Source organism: Dasypus novemcinctus, chromosome 10, assembly GCF_030445035.2.
Source record: "Dasypus novemcinctus isolate mDasNov1 chromosome 10, mDasNov1.1.hap2, whole genome shotgun sequence".
In the NCBI taxonomy this organism is placed as follows: Eukaryota; Metazoa; Chordata; class Mammalia; order Cingulata; family Dasypodidae; genus Dasypus; species Dasypus novemcinctus.
In genome coordinates, this window is record NC_080682.1 from 6,719,513 (window position 1) to 6,726,290 (window position 6,778).

The window sequence follows — 6,778 nt, forward strand, 5'->3', positions numbered from 1 at the left end:
TTGGGAGCCTGCAAGGGGCTAAAGATATACAACCTTCCCACTTTCCTTCTTTACTAACGTGGGCTGACTGATGAGGACTCAGAGGGGAGTGGAAATATTTCCTACCGAGGAAAATGTTGGGGAGGGGGAGGCTGCCAGAGAAGGCTGGAGAACTGTCTCTGAGAAAGTTTGAATTACAAGGCTTCTTTTTTTAAACAAAGATGTATTTTATTTATTTCTCCCCCCACCCTGATTGTTTGCATTTGCTGTGTCTGATCATTGTGTGCCTGTTTTCCTTTTATTTTTAGGAGGCACCTGGAACCAAACCTGGGACCTCCCATGTTGGAGGGAGGTACCTAATCACTTGAGCCACCTCCTCTCCCTGCTTTGTTGTGTCTCTCATGTTTTCCCCCTGAATTACAAGGCTCTTAGCCTCTAGACTAGAAGCTCTATCACACTGATTCAGTCTATGTTGCAACAAATACACTCCCACCAGGCATTGAACTGAGAGCTGCCAAAGAGCGCCATTTGCTGGCGAACCAAGGAAGTGCATGTGAGAAAATTAAAAGTAAATAAGTAAGAGAGGCTTTTTCTGGACTTTGTATCCTCCCTCCCCAAGATCCTAGGAAGTGCGTCTGCAACCCATCACTGGGTCCAGAGCCCATTTTTGAGCCACTAGCAGGGACAATCCTAACGATGCAGGTTGAACCAAAAATCAAAGAGCAGCAGTAACACACAGTCTCCCACCACTAAATCCCTACAAAGAAAAGTAAATTGAACATCTGAGTAAACTAAGTCCTAATCAGATACCTAGACATCAGTAAAAAATTATGAGCCATACTAAGAAAATGGACTACATGGCCTAAGAAAAGGAATATAACAAAGCCGCAGAAGAGATGCAGAATTTGAGAGAACTAATCAGTGAGATGCGCACACATTTTAAAAATCAAATAATGAGCTGAAAGACAATATGGCTAAAGAGATAAATGATGCAAAAAATTGAGTGAGCACAAAGAAGTATTTGAAATCCTGAACAGAAATGTAGAATGAAAGACTCAATAGGTGAGATAAGAAACACATTAGACGCATACAACAGCAGATAGAAAATGACAGAAGAATAAATGATACATAAGACAGAACAGGTGAAATTGAAGAGAGAAAAGAACAAGAGAGAAAAGAATGAAAAATTAAGCAGGGGCTCAGAAAGTTGAATGACAACACAAAATGCAACAATATCTGTCATGGGAGTTCCAGAAGGAGAACGAGAAGGGCAAAGGGGCAGAAAGAGTATTTGAGGAAATAATAGCTGAAAATTTCCCAACTCCTATGCAGAAATGAACTTACATGTCCAAGAAACATGTTGTATCCCAATCAGAATAAATCTGAATAGGCCTACTCCAAGATGCATATGGGAAGTGGATGTAGCTCCCATGTGGGAGGTCTGTGGTTCAGTTCCCAGTGCTTCCTAAAGAAGAAAGCAAGCTGGCATGATGGGCAGGCATAGCAAGCTGATGCAACAAGAGACACAAGAAGGAAAACATAATGAGAGACAAAAAAAAAGCAGAGAGCAGAGGGTCCCAGTGCTTCCTAAAGAAAATGAACAAGACAGCAAGCTGACACGATGGCAGGCCCTGCAAGCTGATGCAGCAAGATGATGCCACAAGAGACACAAGAAGAAAAAACATGAGAGACACAACAAAGCAGGGAATGGAAGTGGCTCAAGTGATTAGGCACCTCCCTCTCACACTGGGAGGTCCTGGGTTCAGTTCCTGGTGCCTCATAAAGACACAACACATAGCAAGTGCAAGCAACAAGGGAGTGGGGAGAAATAAATAAATAAAATGAATCTTTAAAAAAAGACATATACTACTCAGAATGTCAAATGTCAAAGATAGAGAAAATTCGGAGAGCAGTAAGGGAGAGGCAAACCACCAAATACAAGGGACACCCAGTTGAGAAGACAATGGTATGATACAGTTAGGATACTGAAAGAGAAAAACTGCCAGCTGAGAACTCATTATCCAGCAAAATTGTCCTTCAAATATCAAAGTAAGTATAAAATATTCACAAACAAACAGAAACCTGGAGAGTTTGAAAAAGAATCCATCTTTGAAGGAAATATTAAAGGAAGACTTAGAACCTGAAATAAAAAGATATGAGAGAGAGGCCTGGAGGAGAGTATAGAAGAAAGAATAGCAGAAAGGATAATCAAAAGAGTAAAAGATAAGAATATAATATGGCATATGAAATCCAAAGAATAAAATGGTGGAAGTAAATAGTGCATTTACAGTAATATCATTGAATGTGAGTGGATTAAACTCCCCAATCAAAAGATACAGGCTGACAGAATGGATGAAAAAACATGAACATTATAAGACATACAGAAGGACATTATATTAATAAAGGGGACAATCCACCAGGAAGAAATAACTGTCATAAATATCTTTGCACCTAACCAGGGTGCCCCAAAATACATGAGACAAACAGGCAAAACTGAAGGAGAAATAGACATCTACAATAATCATTGGAGAGTTCAACACACCACTCACATCATTAAATAGAACAACTAGACGTAAGATCAACAAGGAAACAGAGATCTTGAACAATATGATAAACGAGTTAGACCTAACAAACATATACAGAACATTGCATCCAAACTCAGCAGGTTATACATTCTTCTCAGGTTCCCATGGATCTTTCTCCAGGAGAGATTACATGTTAGGTCACAATGCAGATCTCAATAAATATAAAAAGATGGAAATTATACAAAGCACCTTCTCAGATCAGAATGGATTGAAACTGGAAATCAATAACAGGGAAGAGGTAAATTTGCAAATATGTGGAGGCTGAACAACACACTCCTAAATAATCAGTGGATCAAAGAAGAAATTAAAAGTGAAATCAGTATATATACTGAGACAAATGAAAACGAGAACACAACTTATCAAAACTTATGGGATACAGTGAAGGCAGTCTTGAGAGGGAAATTTATAGCCCTAAATGCCTATATTAAAAAAGAAGAGCTAAACTCAAAGATCTAACTGAACAATTGGAGAAACTAGAAAAAGACCAGGAAACCATTCCCAAAGCAAGCAGAAGGAAAGAAATAATAAAGATGAGAGAAGAAATAAATGAAATGGAGAAGAAGAAAAAAAAAACAGAAAATCAACAAAACCAAAAGCTGGTTCTTTGACAAGATCAATGAAATTGACAAGCCCCTAGCCAGACAAAGAATGAAAGTGAGAAGATGCAAATAAATAAAATCAGAAATGAAAGGGGGTAAGTTACAACTGACCCCACATAAATAAAAAGGATTATAAGAGGATATTAGGAGTAACTGTATGCCAAAAAACTAGACGACCTAGATGAAATGGACAAATTCCTAGAAATGTGCAAACAACCTACCCTGATGCTACAAGAAATACAAGAACTTAACAAACCAATCACATTTAAAGAGATTGAATCAGTCATCGAAAATGTCCCAAAAGGGATAACCAGCAAGATGGCAGCAGAGCAAGGCACTCCTAGAGTCAGCTCCTGCTACAGGGCAGTTAGTAATCACCCAGAGCTATCTGAAGCACCTGTTTGGGGGCTCCAGGAGACCAGAAGAGCCTCCTGCAACATCCTTGAAAGAATGCCCATCTGCAGAGAAAATCTGTGAGTAGAGCACTCCATGCCATGGAGGCCAGTGCCCATCCTCTGTTGGAGGCACAAGCTGCTTCAGGAGCTATTCTGCAGCTAGAATTGGAAGCTCCACTACCCAAAAACAGGGGAGGAAGAAACGGTTGAGTGCCAACTTTAGCTACTAATTAGTAAATTCGGCAGGCTGAAGTATAATCCTAAGAACAGCTAAGTTTGAACCTGTCCAAGTCAGAAAGAGGCAGTAGCCGCCACCTTAACTCCACCCCTAGCTTGAGGGGAAGTGGGGCGACTGAAAATCCCAGTGCTGGTGGAGACCGGCTTCTTTCCATTCAGGTCAGATGGCAGCTCTAGCCTAAATCCCAGCCCCACCTCTGGCAGGGAGGAAGCTGGGGGCACCTGCACCAGCCTCTCCAGGAAATTACAGGCCAAGCTGAGGCCAGTGATGATCCTACTTTGGCAGTGAAAGATTCCCCAGGAACTATTCTGTGGCTGCAGTTAGAAGCTCCATTTCTCCAAAACAGGGGAGGAAGAGGCAATTACCTACTGAGTTCAGCTAGTGATTAGTAAATTCAGCAGGCTAAAGTATAATCCTAAGAACAGCTAAAGTTTGAAACTGTCCAAGTTGGAAAGAGGCAGGTAGCTACCATTTTTACTCTGCCCCCAGCATGAGGGGAAACTGGGCTGAGGGAAAATCACAGTGATGGTAGAGACCCATTTCTTTCACCCAGGTTAGCCTGCAGCCCTAGCCTAAGCTTCAGCCCCACCTCTGGTGGGGAGGAAGCTGGCGTGCCCTGAACCAGTTTATCCAGGTAACTGCAGGTACAACTGCTGGCACAGACTGAATAATTGGAAGTCTACCAAGGGAACTGTGGTCATCTTGGACCCGCACTGCATAGATTGCTGCCCACACCTGCAGCTCCATCCCTGCCCCAGGCAAGGCGGAAGGGGGCAGGAAGCTCCATCAGTCTCTCTGGGCAACTACAGCTTAGGACTGAACAACTTGGATTATTCCACACAGCTGTGGCTCTGTCCCTACCCCTGGCAAAGAAGAAAGTTGGCAGATGCTTCATCGGTCCCTGGGACGATAAGGAGAGCTTGAGCCTCCACAGCTTACAGCACCAACTATACGCTTGACTCCTACTGCACAATCAGCAAGAAGAAAGGTCAGGAAGCCCTAAACTAAAGAGAAAAACTGCACCCAGAATAAATATTCTAGTAAGCCAGATGCCAAGACACCAACAAAAAATTACAATCCACACCAAGAAACAGGAAGATATGGCCCAGTTAAAGGAACAAGATAAGCCTCCAGATGACAAAAAGGAGTCGTGACACTTAATCATAGATGTTCAAACAAATCTCCTTAATATACTCAGTGAAATGGCTAAAGAGATTAAGGATATTAAGAAGACATTGGATGAACACAAAGAAGAATTTGAAAGCATGCATAGAAAAATAGCACATCTTATGGGAATGAATGGTGCAATAAATGAAATTAAAAACACTCTGGAAGCAGTTGTGGCTCAATCAGTTGGGCTCCCGTCTGCCATATGGGAGGCCCTGGGTTCGAATCCTGGGGCCTCCTTGTGAAGGCAGGCTCACCCACAGATGCCGCAGAGTGCCACAGACACCACAGAGTGCCGCTCAGCCTGCAAGCACCATGGAGAACCAACTCAGCAAGGTGATGCAACAAAAAAAGGGAGACAAGCAAAAACACAGAAGAGCATGCAGTGAATGGACACCGAGAGCAGACAGCAAGCAAGCCACAAGGGGGGAGGAAATATAAATAAATAAATACAGACACAGAAGAATGCACAATGAATGGACACAGAGAATAGACAGCACGCAAAAAGCCATGGAGGGGGGGTAAAAAAAAAAAGAAAAAACACCTGGAATCATATAATAGCAGATTTAAGGATACAGAAGAAAGGATTGGTGAACTTGAAGAGATGGCCTCTGAATATGAACATACAAAAGAACAGATGAAGAAAAGAATGGAAAAAATTGAACAAGGTCTCAGGGAAATAAACAACAGCAAGAGACACGCAAACATGTGCGTCATGGGTGTCCCAGAAGGAGAAGAGAAGGGAATAGGGGCAAAAGGAATATTTGAAGAAATAATGGTAGAAAATTCCCCAACCCTATTGAAGGACATAGAAATCCATGTCCAAGAAACACAATGCACTCTCATCAGAAAATATCTGAATCGACCAACTCCGAGACACATACTAATCAGAATGTCAAATGCCAAAGACAAAGAATTCTGAGAACAGCAAGAGAAAAGTAATGCATAACATATAAGGGATACTCAATAAGATTAAGTGCTGATTTCTCACCAGAAATGATGGATGCAAGAAGACAGTGGTCTGAAATATTTAAGATAATGCAAGAGACAAACTCCCAGCCAAGAATCTTATATCTGGAAAGACTGTCTTTCAAAAATGAGGGCAAGTTTAGAATATTCACAGATAAACAGAAACTGAGAGAGTTTGTAACCAAGAGACCAACTTTGCAGGAAATACTAAAGGGTGTGCTACAGCCTGAAGAGAAAAGACAGGAAGGAGAGACCTAATAGAGAGTCTAGGAATGAAGATTATATCACTAAAAGTAACTAAAAGTATCAAAAGAGTGGTGAGAATAAAATATGGCAGATAAAACCCAAATATTCAGGAATAAACTTAACCAATGATGTAAAGCAATTGTATTCAGAAAACTACAATTCAGTGTTAAAAGAAATAAAAAAAGACCTATGTAACTGGAAGAACATTCCATGCTCACTGATTGGAATGCTAAATATCATGAAGATGTGAATTCTTTTCAAATTGATATACAGATTCAATGCAATTCCTACAAAAATTCCACCAGCATTTTTTAAAAATTGAAAACATGATTATCAAATTTATTTTGGACTTGGCCCAGTGGTCAAGGCATCCGTCTACCACATGGGAGGTCCATGGTTCAAACCCCGGGCCTCCTTGACCCGTGTGGAGCTGGTCTACACGCAGTGCTGATGTGTGCAAAGAGTGCCGTGCCCCACAGGGGTGTCCCCCGCGTAGGAGAGCCCCATGCACAAGGAGTGCACCCCGTAAGGAGAGCCACCCAGCACAAAAGAAAGTGCAGCCTGCCCAGGAATGGCGCCGCACACATGGAGAGCTGACAC